General features: G+C 42.1%; 1 protein-coding gene across 4 annotated transcripts in view; it reads right to left on the bottom strand.

Moving 5' to 3' along the window:
* Positions 1–17,968, bottom strand: part of LOC126263212 (membralin) — a 540,938-nt gene that overhangs the window by 147,507 nt on the left and 375,463 nt on the right. The gene's annotated exons all lie outside the window — the stretch shown is intronic.

Here is a 17,968-nt window from a genome sequence, read left to right as displayed (position 1 = left end):
ACAGTATTATGGAAATGGAAGAGGATGTAGACGAAGACGAAATAGGAGATAAGATACTGCGTGAAGAGTTTGACAGAGCACTGAAAGACCTGAGTCGAAACAAGGCCCCGGGAGTAGACAACATTCCATTAGAACTACTGATGGCCTTGGGAGAGCCAGTCATGACAAAACTCTACCATCTGGTGAGCAAGATGTATGAGACAGGCGAAATACCCTCAGACTTCAAGAAGAATATAATAATTCCAATACCAAAGAAAGCAGGTGTTGACAGATGTGAAAATTACCGAACTATCAGTTTAATAAGTCACAGCTGCAAAATACTAACGCGAATTCTTTACAGACGAATGGAAAAACTGGTAGAAGCGGACCTCGGGGAAGATCAGTTTGGATTCCGTAGAAATGTTGGAACACGTGAGGCAATACTGACCTTACGACTTATCTTAGAAGAAAGATTAAGAAAAGGCAAACCTACGTTTCTAGCATTTGTAGACTTAGAGAAAGCTTTTGACAACGTTAACTGGAATACTCTCTTTCAAATTCTGAAGGTGGCAGGGGTAAAATACAGGGAGCGAAAGGCTATTTACAATTTGTACAGAAACCAGATGGCAGTTATAAGAGTCGAGGGGCATGAAAGGGAAGCAGTGGTTGGGAAAGGAGTGAGACAGGGTTGTAGCCTCTCCCCGATGTTATTCGATCTGTATATTGAGCAAGCAGTAAAGGAAACAAAAGAAAAATTCGGAGTAGGTATTAAAATTCATGGAGAAGAAGTAAAAACTTTGAGGTTCGCCGATGACATTGTAATTCTGTCAGAGACAGCAAAGGACTTGGAAGAGCAGTTGAACGGAATGGACAGTGTCTTGAAAGGAGGATATAAGATGAACATCAACAAAAGCAAAACGAGGATAATGGAATGTAGTCAAATTAAATCGGGTGATGCTGAGGGAATTAGATTAGGATATGAGACACTTAAAGTAGTAAAGGAGTTTTGCTATTTAGGGAGCAAAATAACTGATGATGGTCGAAGTAGAGGGGATATAAAATGTAGACTGGCAATGGCAAGGAAATCGTTTCTGAAGAAGAGAAATTTGTTAACATCGAGTATAGATTTAAGTGTCAGGAAGTCGTTTCTGAAAGTATTTGTATGGAGTGAAGCCATGTATGGAAGTGAAACATGGACGATAACCAGTTTGGACAAGAAGAGAATAGAAGCTTTCGAAATGTGGTGCTACAGAAGAATGCTGAAGATAAGGTGGGTAGATCACGTAACTAATGAGGAGGTATTGAATAGGATTGGGGAGAAGAGAAGTTTGTGGCACAACTTGACTAGAAGAAGGGATCCGTTGGTAGGACATGTTTTGAAGCATCAAGGGATCACAAATTTAGCATTGGAGGGCAGCGTGGAGGGTAAAAATCGTAGAGGGAGACCAAGAGATGAATACACTAAGCAGATTCAGAAGGATGTAGGTTGCAGTAGGTACTGGGAGATGAAGAAGCTTGCACAGGATAGAGTAGCATGGAGAGCTGCATCAAACCAGTCTCAGGACTGAAGACCACAACAACAACAACACCTATTAATATCAGAGGCACAAGTAGTGACGCTTCCTTCTTTACAAACAACTTACCGTAGTACCTCCTGGACACCTTAGTTGAATGGAAGAATTATTTTGCATGAATTAATCAAATGTTTTATGAAAAACAGTCATGTGCAAACAGAATTAAATGGGAAAATTTTGTTACGTCCATATTGTACACTATCTCTACAGATAACCTCCCGTGACAATCTCAACGTAATGGTAAAGGAAAAAACCTGGTGAACACGCCACTCCTTGTGAAGTTTACTACTACACCACCACCACCACCACCACCACCACCACCACTACTACCACCAGCTAGGGCAGTTATTGTTGTTTTACTAATTAGTATTTGTTTTTATCGATATCTCGATGTGGACTCTTCCACATCCATGAAACGTGTTCGCACATACAGACTTACAAAAGATCTATAAATAAATTTCACAAGCGATAATTAGATTTTATAATGGCAGCCGATTTAGCACAAAGATGTGCTTCACCCTCTGAATTAAGGGAAATGTATCCGAGAACTTGACAAGCTCGGTGATACAAGCGATTGCTGAACTGCTATGTTTACTACGCTCGGCAAAGTACAGAGAAACCTTTGCGAGAAAGCCGCCGCAGGCAAACACTGGCCGGTGGCTACGCAGTCATATCGAGTAGGCTACCTGCTCGCTCGCTGGGTCGGCACGCAGCGGCGCGGCTTTCGGTCGCAGACGCTTCTCGTCTTTGATCGGCGGTGGGGGCAAATAAGCGCGCCGCCTCCCGCGCTACACGCACGCGTGAGGCCATGCGCTAAGCGGGAAGCAGGGGTGAGCGCGGCCGTGCACAGGACGCGGCAATGGCAATGCTCTCAATTACATTTGTTTGCACTGCAGATTGAAAACACGCACAGAAAAAAGCTTCTCTTTTATTTGTTTCCTTTTCAATTTTTACGAAAAAAGAAAAGATACGAGCTGCAACATTCACTCCACGTTTCGGTGAGCGCGAATCGCGGTCGCTTGATCACAAGAGATGAGTCTCTCTCTCTCTCTCTCTCTCTCTCTCTGTCTCTCTCTGTGTGTGTGTGTGTGTGTGTGTGTGTGTGTGTGTGTGTGTGAGAGAGAGAGAGAGAGAGAGAGAGAGAGAGAGAGAGAGAGAGAGAAAGAGAGAGAGAGAAGGGGTAGGGAGGGAGGGGAGGGCATGCATCATGTCTGCTCTTGTTCTTCAGTGTTCCATTTGCTACTACTGTCAACGAATAGGCAGTAACCTATTCCAGCGACAGCTCAATCTTTCCGCCATTTTCAATTTCATTTATAATAAACGCTGTCTCACAAACCAAAGATGTGTCTTTTGCTGTCTCCATTTATGCATAAAATCTTTTAGTTCTCAGATGATCCTCATTATCTGCAATTATGATTTAGTTTCACGTAGTTCAAACACGAACTATTTTATTTTTGCCAGTGAAAACTAAGTATCAGATTATGATTAAGCATAAAGGATGCCACACGACGGAGGAAACGGCATGACGGTTCAGTATATTTCGATAATACTAGTTATGTAAAAATCTTCCACAGCAAAGTTTGTATCATCTGTACATAGCAACCATCTGTACGATTGAGAGGAAGCGGTAGTTAGTCGTCTTAGAGAGACACAAAAAACTACAAGAACCAAGAGGAGATAATACGAGAGGAAGACCAAAAACGAAGTGCTCGGATTAAAAAGGGTATCAGACAGGGATATACACTTTTTCCCTTCTGTTCAATCTACACATCGAACAAGCATTGACGGACATAAAAGAAAGGCTCAAGAGTGGAATTAAAATTCACTGTGAAAAGTATCAATGAGAAAATTCACCGATGATAACTGCTATCCTAAGCGAAAGTGAAGAATTACATGATCGGTTGAATGGAATAAACAGCCTAATGAGTATACAATATGAATTGAGAGCAAATCGAAGAAAGACGAATGTAATGCGAAATTGCAGAAATGAGAACAGCGTGAAACTCAACATCAGGATTGGTGTTAACAACGTAGAAGTAATTAAGGAATTCGGTCTGCAACCTAGGCAGCAAGATAACCCATGACTGTTAGACCAAGGAGGACATAAGAATAAACTAGCTATGGCAAAAAGGGCTTTCGTGGCCAAGATAAGTCTGCTAGTACCAAACGTCTTAATTTGAGGAAAAAATTTCTGAGAATGTACGTATCGAGCCCAGCATTGTATGGGAGTAAGACCTGGACTGTGGGAAAACCAGAACAGAGCAGAATCGAAGCAACTGAGATGTGGCGCTATTGAAAATTAGGTGGACTGATAAGGCGAGGAATGAGGAGGTTCTCCTTAGAATCGGCGAGGAATGGAATATGTGGAAAACACTGACAAAGAGATGGGACAGGATTACAGGACATCTGCAAGGATTCAGGGAGTAACTTCCATGGTACTAGAGGGAACTGCAAACGGTAAAAAATGTACAAGAGGACAGACATTGGAATACATCCAGCAAATGATTGAGGAGATAGGTTACAAGGGCTACTCTGATATGAAAAGGTTGACACAAGAGAGGAATTGGTGGCAGGGCGCATGAAAGTTTACCTGGAATTCATGTAATTTATAATATATGATACTGTATACCCAATCTGTAGTTACTTTTCTGGCTAAATGGTTAGTGCCAAAGGCTGATAAATTTAAAAAGAAGACTGATAACTAAAAAAAAATAGTGAGAGAAGTCAGCAGAGGTAATCAAATGTTGGTCAGATGACGAGGAGGTCGAATTTACCAGGCAAACAGCACTGAAGGGCCACTGACAGATGACAGCTAAGTAAAATTCGAACATTCAAATAGGCAGGTTGACAAATCATCATCAGTGATCAACATCTGCAATTTAGAGAATAGGTCTACCAAGTATGGAAACACCTAAGGTGAATTCTGTCAAACCCCAAGGGAGACGAGAGATTTTTGATGTACTCCTAGGATCATTTGGAGCCATTGCTGTTAGATGCCTAGCCCACTCTGGCCATGCGTCTGCCTTCACCCACGACTGTACGTGCTGTAGAGGAGCCACGGTGTGGCTGGCAGCGCAAATAACCAGACTGCCACTTGGTAACGATATGCACTACAGCATACCAGTAAAAGTTCACAGGCCATTGCCTCCTTCGTCAAAGTCACTAATACGTAATGTCATAGGAGGTGATTCTCACATTACCATTAACATAATGGGCATATACTGCTTTAAGTCTCGGTTTGTGCCTGAAAGATGACAGTTGTTTTGAAATCAGCATTTCAGTATAAGATTTTACTTTAAGTTGTAAAGGAACTACCATAAATTTCTCCCTGACCTGAAGTGGGCGTCCATATGAAAATGAAAGCAATTAAAATGTATACTTGACTCCACATAAATGGAGAACGACATCCCTGAAGCTTACAGATGTCCTCATAGAATGATGCTTGCTTCATACTACAAGGCGACAATGCTGGACTTAAGGTCTTCGTCATCGACCAGATACAGCCCAGTTTCGTCCGACGACCTAAGTCCTATAGAGCATGTTTGGGCTCCTCTACATAGACACATTGGTACTGGCGGTAAGAGCCTTGTCAAGCTGAGAGCAGCTGTGTAATTATGTAACATTCATTCTGCATTTTCATGACCACGTACAAAGTTTCGAATTTAGGACTGGTGCTTCACCGTAGATTTACGGTGGAGAGGCTCTACTCAGGGATGGTCAGATAATCATTCCTCAATATGATAAACAAGGGTTAATTATTTAAAATAATCATTATCATGCCGTCTTATCGTCTTACGCTATTGTATGTGTTTATGTAAGCAGAGGTGCGATCAGTCTAGAGCTCCTGAAAAGCTACAGGTAAGTAGTCCACAATTTTGTGCCTCTATGTATCGCAGGTTGCCTATGTCGTCGTCTCGGTCCAGAACTGAAATTCCTACATTACACGACAAATGCAGCGGATTCTCTAACTGTCGACTTCACTGCAGATGATTACGAACTTTTCTTATAAACTGGCAAAGAGCCGTCGAGAGTGTTCTAAATTTGGGACTGCACTGTATCGCTTCATACGTAAAATGTATTACCATGCTGCGACGATCCAAATTAAAATCATACTGAACTTCATGAGTAGCTAATTCTGCAATGGAATTTATAATTCCAGTGCTGCAGTATCGGGTATCAGCGGTTTTTAATTCCAGCGGTGGAAAACGATTTTGACTATGTGGCGTCTCGTTTTAGGGTACAGTACAGCTACCAACCACGTCCAAGTAATGCATGGAGCTTTACTTCTTTTTCAATCATATCCGTGGACATTAACATAACATCAGAATTAACAGACGCTTATTAATAACCTACCAAAAGCAGTTACCAAACGAGCCACTTCTGGGAACCGTGCAAGGTAACTCAAAAGACATCATCCTACGGTCCAGGCGAAGCCATGTGTCCTCCCATCGACACTGAAGACGAGCAAGACAGTTCAATAGTCCAGACGTGGCATACAAAACAGTTTCCGTATTTTTTTCGTAGTATGGCTCAGACTAAAGTGAACTAGATCCTGTAAATTACGTGGTGACGGTTCGTGAGCTCTGAGGTGTTGCTGCTTAGCGAATGTGAGGAACTCGCAACACAACATCTGGCAGTGATCGGTAAATTCAAATGCTGCGAAAACTTTGATAAGAGGGCAAATAAATACTTTTGAAAACCACTCTCGAATCGGCTTCCTCAACACTTATTAAAATTCATGTACTGGGCGAACATTACTGCTACGATACTTAAATGTGAACTGCCAAGCAAACGACAAATACCAAAATTAAAATACTCGGGAAATACGGAATTAGAGAGAGAGAGAGAGAGAGAGAGAGAGAGAGAGAGAGAAAGGCTGTTGTAGCCGTGAAGCCAACGCGACAGCAGCTGCTAAAAGCGCAAACTGAATCGACTTCGGTGCAGTCGATTGGCCGATCCATTGTGTAGCGCGGCGAGCGGGCGACGAATTCCCTTTGAGGTTTCGACGGCGATGGAGAACAAATAGCAACCGGGAACGGAACAACAGCCCCTCCCCATCCACAAAGAGCCAAGTACCACAGTGCAGTGGCACTGGAGCTGCAGGGGCACCTGTAGGGAGGGGGGTGTAGGACGGGAAGCAGCGAGTCGGCCGAACAAAGGCCGCTGGGGACGGAAACTTTGCGGCAACTCCTGTCTTTACAGCGCAATGTATATCAAAACTCAGACGTAAAGGGGCGGAAAACTCGCGCCAAAAGAAACAAAAGCAAATGCCTTTCGGCTCACGAGGGACCTGTCACTGAATTCTCAGTCCACCAAGAGGCGAGTGCAAGCGGAGATTTATGGAAAATAAAAAATACCGCTGTACACTGTCCGGTATTCCGAAAACTCTAACGCAAACACAGCTCGTCTCAGTAACAAAGGCGAAGATGTCTATAGTTGACTGCTATCGATTTACGTCATGCAAGTATACATACGATACGATTAAGACATAAAAAACGCAAGACATGTTCGAAATAACTGTATTATACACACTGAAACAAACTTATTCCAATCCTCGTCTCACTCTTCCCCTATAATTCGGAGGACTCCAGTAACCTTTTCATCTATACGCCTAACAACTCTTAAGCCGTTAAAGAATCCAAAATGTGTTCGTAATACTCGTGAAAGCGCATACAGATTTATCCTATTTGTTTTGTAAATAAAAAACGCCTTTGTCCTACCTTTAACGACAGACAGTACCTTAAAAAGGCGTTGTAAGATGAACAACAACAAAAATAAAACAAGGGAAATGGAATGAAGTCACATTATATCATGCGATCAGGCGATATCACATGCGGCTGAGAGAATTGGATTAGGAAATGACACACTAAATGCAATAAGAGAGTTTTGTGATTCGGATAGCAAAAAAACCGTTGATGGCAGAAGTAGAGAGGAAACAATATGCAGACTGGCAATATCCAGTAAAGCATTCCTAAAAAAGATAAATTTGTTGACATCGAATACAAATTTAAAAATTAACAAGCTTTTCCCGAAGGTATCTGTTTGGACTGTAGCGTTATAAGGAAGTGAAACATGGACGATAAGCAGTTAAGACAAGAAGAGAACAGAAGCTTTAGAAATGTGGTGCTACATATTTAAAATTAAATGGGTAGGTGGAATAACTTATGAGAAGGTACTAAATCGAAATGAGGAAAATAAAATTTATGGCGCAACTTGAAAACAGAAATCAGTTCGTAGAACATATCCTGAGACATCAGTATCGTTGCTTTGTGACTGGAGGCAAGTGTGTGGTGGTGAGGAGGGGAGAGAGAGGGGGGAGGGAAGAAGGGGAGGGAGGGAGAGAGAAGGGGAGGGGGGGATTATAGAGAAACACCAAGGCCCGGTTACAGTGCGGAAGTTCAAATGGATGCAGACTGCAGCATTTATGCAGAGATGAAGATGATAGTCTACCTTGGAGAGATGCATTAAACACCTCCTCGAAGTAAAGAAAACAACAAAAACAACGGTGTACAAAACATTGGCAGCTGAAGGCCGTCCACAAAACTCCAGGCAGCGACAAGTTAATACGATAATAAAGGTGTAAAGCTGGCCACAAAAATTATTGACGCCACTACAATAATTCGAAACACGTCGGAAATTTTCGAGAAGATGTCCCAATCATTTCTTTGAGGATCAACGTTGGAACAAAATTTCGAAAATTTACTGCCAAAACCTATGTATTTCATAAGATAAGTTTCAAAATTTAATATTTTTTCCGCTTTCAACAATGCCTTATTTTACAGCTGCTTATGTAACTCTTATAAGAAAATTTGGTTCATGCTCTCCGAACATTAGCAAACATTTTAAAATTTTATTTTTGATTTCACTGTTAAAAAACATCGGACATAACAATATCTAATTTTAATTTCTTTACACAGTCCGGTTTCTGTGGTGTAGTTCACTACATTAACAAATTACTCGAACTGATGTACTTCTAACTTAGATGGTTTAACTGTGAGTCTTCACCCAGTAAACTGTACAGAAAGATCGCGTCTAACAAAACCAACTACGGACAGGAATTTTTAATTGCCTGGCTTTGACGGTTTAACTTAAAGAATGTATTAATTTCTCCAGTAACTACGCTCTCGCTTTTTGGTAACCACCGAGGTCTCTCTTCCATAGAGCAGAGTGGAGACTGCAAGAGTTTTGTAGAATTTGAGCATCTTACTTAGTTTTCTTTTAAGATTTCTATTCATTGTTCCACGCACCGGGTTGAATTTACTAAGCTTAATTTCTACATCTTTGCTGTCGCCCTATGTCACCTCACAACGTAAGTAACTGAAGTGGTTTACTTATTCTAAAGTCGTCCGAACTATCACTATTTTGGTTCTTATGTATTCTTACCTCATGAAGATCATTGTCTTAGTTTTTTCGGTTGTGCTATGTCAAACGTGGTACTGATTTATGTCATTACGTAAATTCTTTTCTGAAGGTAATCATATTTATCGGTCACGATCACTGTATCGTCAAATGGCCCTAAGCACTATGGAACTTAACATCTGAGGTCATCAGTCCCCTAGAATAAGAACTATTTAAATCTACCTAACCTAAGGACATCACATACATCCATGCCCGAGGCAGGATTCGAACTGACCTTAGCGGTCGGGCGGTTCCAGATTGAAGCGCCTAGAACCGCTTGGCTACACAGGCCAGCACACTGTATCGTCAGCGCAGATTAAGTTATTTAAAAGAATTCTTCCGTCTAGGTATATACCGTTCTGAAATTCTATTTTCCATATATGCGTTATTTCACGTATGTAATAGTTGAACAAAGATGGGGAGATACAGTAGCTTTGCCGAACTCCTTTGTTGACTGGTATCTCATTAGGCATTTTCCGTCCAGATCTAGAGTGATAGTCGTGTTCTGATGTGAACTTTTTATCGCATTCACTGAAGGTTTCTGATATCCGCGATCCGTAATTATCTTCCAAAGTTTCTGTCTATTGACACTGTCAAGAGCTTTTTCTTTCAAATCAATAAAAGTAATGTGCACGTGAGTATTTGTCTATCGTATGCTCCATGTTTTTGCATTATCTGCTGTAAAATAAAAACTGCATCCATCTTGGAACGCCTTTTCCTAAAAACCATTTGTTCCTCATGCAGTAGTACTTCCATTATGTTTCTGAGTCTTATGTTTAAAATCTTAAGATACGTTGTGTGTGCTGAGTCCAGCCAACTTATTAGTCTGTAGTTACTGCATAAGCTTTTACTTCCTTTTTAAAATCATACAAACCTGTTGCAGTCCCCACGCTGCTCTATCGAAGCGAGAGCCGGGTGATAAAAAGGAAGAACGCCGTATTCAGACACAAAAAATGAAATTCCTGAGAGGAGTTAAACTTTGCACAATAGAAGATAGATTAAGGAAACAAGATATTAGAGAAGAACTAAAAAATTTTAATAACTGCTGTTTATTGAGTCAATCCATATCGCTGTACCCTTCCTTCTGCCCTGAAACTTGTCTTCCGTCACTCGCTTTGGTATTCTTTCACCTTCCTTTCTCTTTACACGACAAAACCATTTCAACCTGTTCTTCTCAGTTCTCTCATTCAATTTTTCTACGCCAATTTCGTTCATAACGTCTTCTTTTCTATGCTTTTTACCGTAACAGGCATTAGCTGGCGAAAGGGCACTTCCCACGCGCTCCTCGCCAACTGGCTGGCTATTTGTGTTCATAGTTCCACTACCGTGCAGTTTTTGGCTATTTGGCATTTTTTTTTCTCTACTTCGCTATTCGATGTCCCCCACCCTGTTACGATTTCATTACCAACTATTTTTGCACTCTGTATACACAAGTAAGCAAGTGCATTAGGGACACCTCGTTACACTAGTCAACAGCCATTTTGCATCTGGGATGTAATATATTTTAGTGTGTAGAATCCGAATATACCTTTCAAAATGTTCTAGCACGTACCATTTTTGAGTTTTTAAAAGTTTTTTATTTTTCGTATTCAGTATTTCGCTTTTTCCGTTCTTCTGATTTGATGTTTAATTGTTTGTTTTTGATTTGCAGAGGAGAGCAAGAAGATCTACAAATCATCAGTAAATGGTTGGTGTGGTAATCCAGTGGTGTGAAAGAGATCCTCAGTGAGTGTTTTATGTGAAAGACGGTGCAAACTGTTTGTGTTTAAAAGTTACACTAAGAAAAATGACAGCTAGTAAATCTCGTTACTGTCTAAACCACCCCGATAACTTTTGTTATGTCTGTGGGAAATTCACTCCAAAAGCCCAAATAAAAACGATGACTGATTTGGTTAAAATGGCATATAAATTGTATTTTGATTGTTCTGTTGGTGATCAAGATAAAAATTTTGCACCTAGTATTGCCTGCATAGCCTGTACTACAACCTTAACAGAGTGGTTGAAAGGAAAACGTCGAGCCATGCCATTCGCTGTTCCGATGGTGTGGTGTGGTGTGTGAGCGTAATGACCATTTTTAGATTGTTACTTCTGTCTTACAAATATTTGGGGACATTGAAGCAAAACTAGATATAAAATAAAGCATCCAAATGTATCCTCAGTGCATTTGTCTGTGCCCCATGATGAGGGGCAGCCTGATCCCGTCTGTAATTTGAAAGCCACGGAACCAGACACCATGTCAAGTAAATCAGAAAGTATTGAACATATAGAAGAGTATTAACCTAAATATCATGACATTTCGCCTCAGCTCTTTAATCAAAAGGAATTGAACGATTTGGTTCGCGATCTAAAACTTTCGAAACAGCAAATTGAGCCCTTGGGGCCGAGACTGCAACAACGGAACCTTCTAGCTCCAGGGACAAAAATTTCCTGTTTCGGATCAATAGGTGCTTCCTTCGCTCAGTATTTCGATATGCAGAATTCAATGTGTGTATGTAGAGATGTCAATGGTCTGATGATGCAGCTAGGTGTAGAACATAATCCGCAGGAGTGGCGACTATTTACTGACTCCAGTAAAACCAGCTTTAAAGCAGAACTAAAGCATATTGGCAATGCATTTCCATCGGTACCTTCGACTAACGCAGTAGACATGAAAGAAACTTATGAAACCATGGCTTTGCTGCTAGAGGCAATCAAATATAAGGATCACGAATGGCAGCTTCGCTGTGATTTAAACGTTTTTGCACTCCTTACAAGTTTACACACTGGATTCACGAAATACTAGCTGCCTTTTGTGCCTTTGGGACAGCTGTGACACCAAGAACCACTTACAGCCAAGGAAACGCCTATATGGAAGTCATATATTCCTGGAAACGAAAATTGAACAACACCCCGTTGATTGAGCCCGATAAAATCGTTTTGCCTCCCCTTCTTATCAAGTTGGGCCTTATCAAGAACTTTGTAAGAGCTCTGGATAAAGAAGGTGGGATCTTCAATCACTTAAAAGAAAAGTTTCCCAAATTAAGAAAGAAGATATATTTGTTGAACCACAAATAAGGAAATTGCTGAAAGATGCAACCTTTGATACCAAACTCACAGATATCCAATTAGCTGCTTGATCTTCTTTTAAAGCAATTGTGAAGGGCTTTTTGGGTAACAGAAAAGACGAAAAGTATGGTACGATTGTGAATGATCTGTTGAACAACTATAAGAACATGGGGTGTAGATTGTAGCTTAGAATTCACTTTTTACAATCTCACCTTGATTCCTTCCCGGAAAATTTGGGAGCCGCAAGCGATGAGTATGGTGAACGCTTTCACCAAGACATTCTGAACATGGAACACCGTTACCAGGGCCATTGGAACCCTTCGATGATGGGGGACTACTGCTGGGGTCTGTTAGGGAAAGTGATGAAACGGCAAGCAAAGGAAGAGCTCCGTCGTCGCATTTTTCAAAAACCAAAGGCGATTAAAGGTGAAAATATCTTATGAAACAATTTGGACTTTTTATTGGCATCATGTCCATATATATACAAAATAGTATTAATTTCAAACGTTTTGAATATGTAATTTTGTTTGCCTTAATTGCGTCAATTTTCGCTATTACCATTTTTTATTCTGCTGCGTATCTAGGAAATATGACGTCACAGAGAAAAACTGATTTTATCAGTGTATTCAGCACCAAAAAATTAGGTAAATCCACCCATTTACAAATCAGATGCAGAAAAAAGTTTAAATTTGACGATCGTGGTTACCCATGCAGGATCACTGCCACCAAATAGTCTTTCACAGTATACAAAGAGTAGTCGAAACACCGCCTATAGCAAGTATAATATCTGCCCACGTCCCAAATGTATTCAACAGGATCAGATTCGAGTGACTACAAGTACAGTAAAGTAAGTTCAACTGATCTACAAGTACAGGGAAGCACCCCAATAACGACAGGAGTTCACGCAATTCAGTTTGGAAATGACTGTAACGTCTTGCAAAAGTACAGGCCTCCGGTAGAGCTCAGTAGGTGGACGAACGGCTGCACACAACCTATCAGAAGATCCTTGCATCTTTCGTCTGCAAGTGACTACATATGTCCATTTTCATCCTTCGCTGTTTCATTTTTCTGCGCTTTACGTGGCTCACTTTGCGTGAATGCCGGAATAGTTTCTGAATTAAAGCCACAGGCCGTTTTCTTTCACATCCTTGCCAAAGTGAAGGTTGCGTTCCTCCCTAAATACCTGCGTAAACATTCTCAATATCACTTCCTGCTTCCAAAACACCAGATATCGTCGCAGTATGGCATCTTGATGCCCTTGACATGTGGTCACAGCACCCACAATCTCATAATCAGCTTAACCGTTCATGCACCCAAGTTTCTATATGTGTAATATGCACACAATCGTAAAAACAAAAATTTAGTATATGTTAGATTACGGTAAGTTCGTATCTCGGAAAGATAAAGACACCAGAGAAACAGCTCTGATTTTGAGCTTAAAAAGACTTAAGATAAATCAAGGCACGTTCATAGGATTTGTCAACCTACAAAAGGCGTTCGATGATATAAAATTCTGAAAGGTGTCCGAAATACTCATGTGAATATACACTCCTGGAAATGGAAAAAAGAACACATTGACACCGGTGTGTCAGACCCACCATACTTGCTCCGGACACTGCGAGAGGGCTGTACAAGCAATGATCACACGCACGGCACAGCGGACACACCAGGAACCGCGGTGTTGGCCGTCGAATGGCGCTAGCTGCGCAGCATTTGTGCACCGCCGCCGTCAGTGTCAGCCAGTTTGCCGTGGCATACGGAGCTCCATCGCAGTCTTTAACACTGGTAGCATGCCGCGACAGCGTGGACGTGAACCGTACGTGCAGTTGACGGACTTTGAGCGAGGGCGTATAGTGGGCATGCGGGAGGCCGGGTGGACGTACCGTCGAATTGCTCAACACGTGGGGCGTGAGGTCTCCACAGTACATCGATGTTGTCGCCAGTGGTCGGCGGAAGGTGCACGTGCCCGTCGACCTGGGACCGGACCGCAGCGACGCACGGATGCACGCCAAGACCGTAGGATCCTACGCAGTGCCGTAGGGGACCGCACCGCCACTTCCCAGCAAATTAGGGACACTGTTGCTCCTGGGGTATCGGCGAGGACCATTCGCAACCGTCTCCATGAAGCTGGGCTACGGTCCCGCACACCGTTAGGCCGTCTTCCGCTCACGCCCCAACATCGTGCAGCTCGCCTCCAGTGGTGTCGCGACAGGCGTGAATGGAGGGACGAATGGAGACGTGTCGTCTTCAGCGATGAGAGTCGCTTATGCCTTGGTGCCAATGATGGTCGTATGCGTGTTTCGCGCCGTGCAGGTGAGCGCCACAATCAGGACTGCATACGACCGAGGCACACAGGGCCAACACCCGGCATCATGGTGTGGGGAGCGATCTCCTACACTGGCCGTACACCACTGGTGATCGTCGAGGGGACACTGAATAGTGCACGGTACATCCAAACCGTCATCGAACCCATCGTTCTACCATTCCTAGACCGGCAAGGGAACTTGCTGTTCCAACAGGACAATGCACGTCCGCATGTATCCCGTGCCACCCAACGTGCTCTAGAAGGTGTAAGTCAACTACCCTGGCCAGCAAGATCTCCGGATCTGTCCCCCATTGAGCATGTTTGGGACTGGATGAAGCGTCGTCTCACGCGGTCTGCACGTCCAGCACGAACGCTGGTCCAACTGAGGCGCCAGGTGGAAATGGCATGGCAAGCCGTTCCACAGGACTACATCCAGCATCTCTACGATCGTCTCCATGGGAGAATAGCAGCCTGCATTGCTGCGAAAGGTGGATATACACTGTACTAGTGCCGACATTGTGCATGCTCTGTTGCCTGTGTCTATGTGCCTGTGGTTCTGTCAGTGTGATCATGTGATGTATCTGACCCCAGGAATGTGTCAATAAAGTTTCCCCTTCCTGGGACAATGAATTCACGGTGTTCTTATTTCAATTTCCAGGAGTGTATGTACGTCATAGGGGGAAGGAGTAATAGGCAATGTGTATAACAATGTAAATGGAAACCTTTGTGTGAACCAGTCATTCCGTAATCACACGACTTAGCAACAAGTTTACAAATTAACGTATTACGCAATATGCTTTGATAACAATGACTTCAGTGTACATTTTCATTACGTGCGTGTAATCCTTGGAAGTCCTAAATGCTACATTTTTAGATGAATATCTAAAATTGTGAAAAGAACATGTTTCGACCTACATTCCATAAGCGAATACCAATCTCCGATGTACGTTGCGACCTGTGTTCCTTTGACATGACAAATGCCGTCTAAATTAACAAACTTGCTAAATTTTAAACATATGCCTCCGAGATCGTCCGCAAAATCCAAATTCTGCAGCGATTTATTCGGGAAAGTATTCGCAGGATAATGTGCACAGCGGCTGCAACAACTTCTATGTTCTGTCGAGTTCCAACAATAGCAGCTGGATAGGGTAGCACCTCCAACACAACCATCATCATTAATTTTTTCGTATTTCATAAGAATTATTTCACTTTAAGATATCACTACGTATGAAAGCTCCCACGAATCTAAAAAAAAAACTAACTTGTTCTGTTTCATTTAAAATCACACTCTCATTCATGCATATCTGTAATTGGTGTCAACATAACGATCTCAACCAATGATAACTGAAACGAAGTCTTGTGGGAACAAACACGGGATCGCATCATGTGACAACCTGGAGACAGACTGCACGCTCGGGCATCTAATGTGGCAAACAAGTCGGGAAGAACCGCCGACCGAAAGCTACCCACAGACAGTGAGTGACGTAAACGACTGATCGGCGGCCGTGGAATGAATTACCATGGGTCCCTAGCTCCCGCGAACGAGCCGTACGTTTTGTAATCTGCAGCCGAGACAGAAAAGCATGCGCTTCCTTCCTTAGCCAGTCTGCCTTCATAACACAAGAATCCGGGCAATGCGCTGGCAGGGGCGGCAGGAGACAGTCGATTCGTCGCCTGGCAGCGCTCCATTAGGCAAGCCGAAACACAGATGTCGCCAGCCCCGACATAGTTTCGCGACTGCCTGCAGCTGCCGAGCCCGGTCTCCATTACCCTTCCCCCTCCCCCCACACCGCCATCACCCCAAGGGGCGTGATAGTTATGTCAAGGATGTTAGGAACTACAGCAATGTTGCAAACACGCCTTGTCCGTGTAATGCCACGAAATCGTTACAAAAGATCAACTGGAATCAAATAGTACAAAACGACAAGTATTTACCTTTTAAATTCATGGATCACGGAGACCTCTCTTAAAACAAATAGGCAGAAATTCTACTTCGTGAAAGTCCATCGTATGGAAATTTTTGATCTAACGGCTTAATTATGTAAGCAGTAAGTTGTAAGCCTCTCTGCACGCTGGCATGTGCCGAATACGATTAGGTTTAATCAGGGAGATATTGTAAAGTTACATTTCATTTGGTGGATGGTATCTGCCTTCCTTACGTGTTTTGAAAGCTGTCCGATAACCAAAAACATGAAAATCCGTTGTTCTTTTAGCAGACAGAAGAGCTCTAAATGTAGAGGATAGGCAGAACAGAACAAAAACTGATGCAGTTCTATTTTCTGTTCATTTTCATATATCACGAGGAAATAAGCGGAGCCGATGACGGTCCATTCTAATAGCTCTTTGAACAACCATCCAATATTTGGCGAAAGAGATGTCAGGCAGTGAATCTAGATAACACTGAAGCCGATGATTTTAAAAATGACATAAGTAATTAGGAGAAAGACTGTGAATATTGCAAGGCAAATGTACTCGCTGGTAAAGGTTCTTGTAAGAAGTCCAACAATTCCTGTGAAATATAGAATTCAAAACCAGATATTATGTAGTACTTTTGAGCCGTATCTGAGTAAGTTTGTGTGTGGCTATGGCATATTTTGTACCACTTTTGTTTCTTTCTGTAAAGTTAAGGAAAAGCTGATAAATTATTCTCTTGTATTCGACGAAAAAAATAATTATGTGCACATAAAAATATATGATGCACTAAAAAGTAAATGTCTAATGGACAATCTGTACAGTTACAATATCTGGCAAGGGAACGGTCGAATCCGAGGTGTCGAAAGCTGCCCTGCAATTTTTTATACATTCGGGATACAAAGAAAGAAACACAATGTCAAAACTTTAGTTGCTAGGACACACTGCAAGTATTTTCGAAAAATGTTCAAAATTGCCAAGTTCCTAGCTCGGAAGGTCGCTGGAGGAATGTATAGCCATGCTCAACACGGCAGGCACATACCCTTGGTTGATGGTACATCGTTGAACTTCCGATCATACTTTGTAAAGCACATTTCAGTGTCAGTTGAAAGTTTCTGTGATACAGTTGTTCACAGTTACTATTCGCTCGAATCTGTAACTCATTTGATATCCATAACAAGTAGCAGTGGTTCCTAATACCATCTATTGTGGCGCTGGTACCACAATTTCATAGTGACGTGAAATCCAATTAATGCTTTCAAACACGCAAAAGAAGAAAAAGAAGACGGTAGTACGCAATCGAAATCACCAATTTCTCCTGAGGCTCTGCGTAAGGGTATGTGTTATTTATTATTTAATTTCTTGGAATTCATTCGAATGATGTCTGCATTTGGTTAGAAATCGTGGTAATACGAGTATTAGACGAAAGAGGAAATAACTTGGGCGATTCTGTGAATTGTAGTTCGAACGATAATTGTTGAGCTGATTTACGTCTAGAACAAAAATAGAGTACCTTTAAGACCGAAGGAAACATGTGCAGTAACAGCTTTCAGTGGCAAAGAAAATGCAGTAATGTTTTCAGTTAGATGAAGGGGACAGAAAAGGCTTCAACTTAAGCACTGTAACAAAGCCTACTCGTATTTCGTTTCATAACATCTAATCATATTGTGTAACTGGATTTTCACCAACTCTAACACAATTTTGAAAACAAAATGAAAAAAAGTCATGTTCCATGTTGGAGCTCGACTGCAGTCTA

The sequence above is a fragment of the Schistocerca nitens genome, chromosome 6 (assembly GCF_023898315.1).
Source record: "Schistocerca nitens isolate TAMUIC-IGC-003100 chromosome 6, iqSchNite1.1, whole genome shotgun sequence".
Classification (NCBI taxonomy): Eukaryota; Metazoa; Arthropoda; class Insecta; order Orthoptera; family Acrididae; genus Schistocerca; species Schistocerca nitens.
The sequence above is the reverse complement of the archived record's forward strand: the minus strand, read 5'-3'. Positions and strand labels throughout refer to the sequence as shown.